The 650-nt window shown below is 31.4% G+C and overlaps 1 protein-coding gene across 1 annotated transcript in view; it reads right to left on the bottom strand.

Moving 5' to 3' along the window:
- Window positions 1–386: 386 nt before the first annotated feature.
- Window positions 387–650, bottom strand: part of LOC131148461 (classical arabinogalactan protein 9-like) — a 5,134-nt gene continuing 4,870 nt past the window's right edge. Inside the window, exon 3 of the mRNA XM_058098157.1 lies at window positions 387–650. This exon is cut by the window's right edge and continues 277 nt beyond it. The gene's annotated coding sequence lies outside the window, so the exon portion shown is untranslated.

A 650-nucleotide genomic window follows, 5' to 3' on the forward strand; every position in this document is an offset into this window, starting at 1 on the left:
CTAATCTCATCATTGGTAATCAAATCTCATCTTTATAACTCAACCAACATCAATGTACCTATTGAACTTGATCGGAAAATATATCGCTTGAAATGCATAGGTTTGACAAAAATTGTTGAATAATGTCAAATGAAAATATTTTAGCAAACTTTTAGAATGTAAGAACAAAAAGCATTGGTTGTGTCAAGATTTAACTTGTCTACAATCAATCAAGAAGTTTACAAAACCAAAGTTTTTAGAAAAAGATCATTGAACATTAACCAATCTTAAACATAAAATACTTGAAGACTGAGATGAGAATTACCAATAATAAGATGTAGGACTCCACCCTTAGCCTAACTTGAAATTTAGTTGGCCATTAGAATGAAAAGAAGAAATCCTTAAATTAAAAACTTCCGAATGTTTATAAGGAAATGAGAGAGAATACAAGAAAATAAGGTTGCTCGATACAAGAAAATGAGGTTCTTCCTTTTTTTTTTAAGGCTAACACAAGCCTCTTATTTATAGGTTGAAAAACTACTACTTCCACTCCAAGACCTAACACAATTTATTAGTTACACTCCTATACCTACACACACACCTTCACCTACCAACAACACCTTCACCTACCAAAATGGTAGTTGCACTCCTTGTGATGTTGAAATTTATTG

This window comes from Malania oleifera, chromosome 2, assembly GCF_029873635.1.
Source record: "Malania oleifera isolate guangnan ecotype guangnan chromosome 2, ASM2987363v1, whole genome shotgun sequence".
NCBI classification, from domain to species: domain Eukaryota; kingdom Viridiplantae; phylum Streptophyta; class Magnoliopsida; order Santalales; family Ximeniaceae; genus Malania; species Malania oleifera.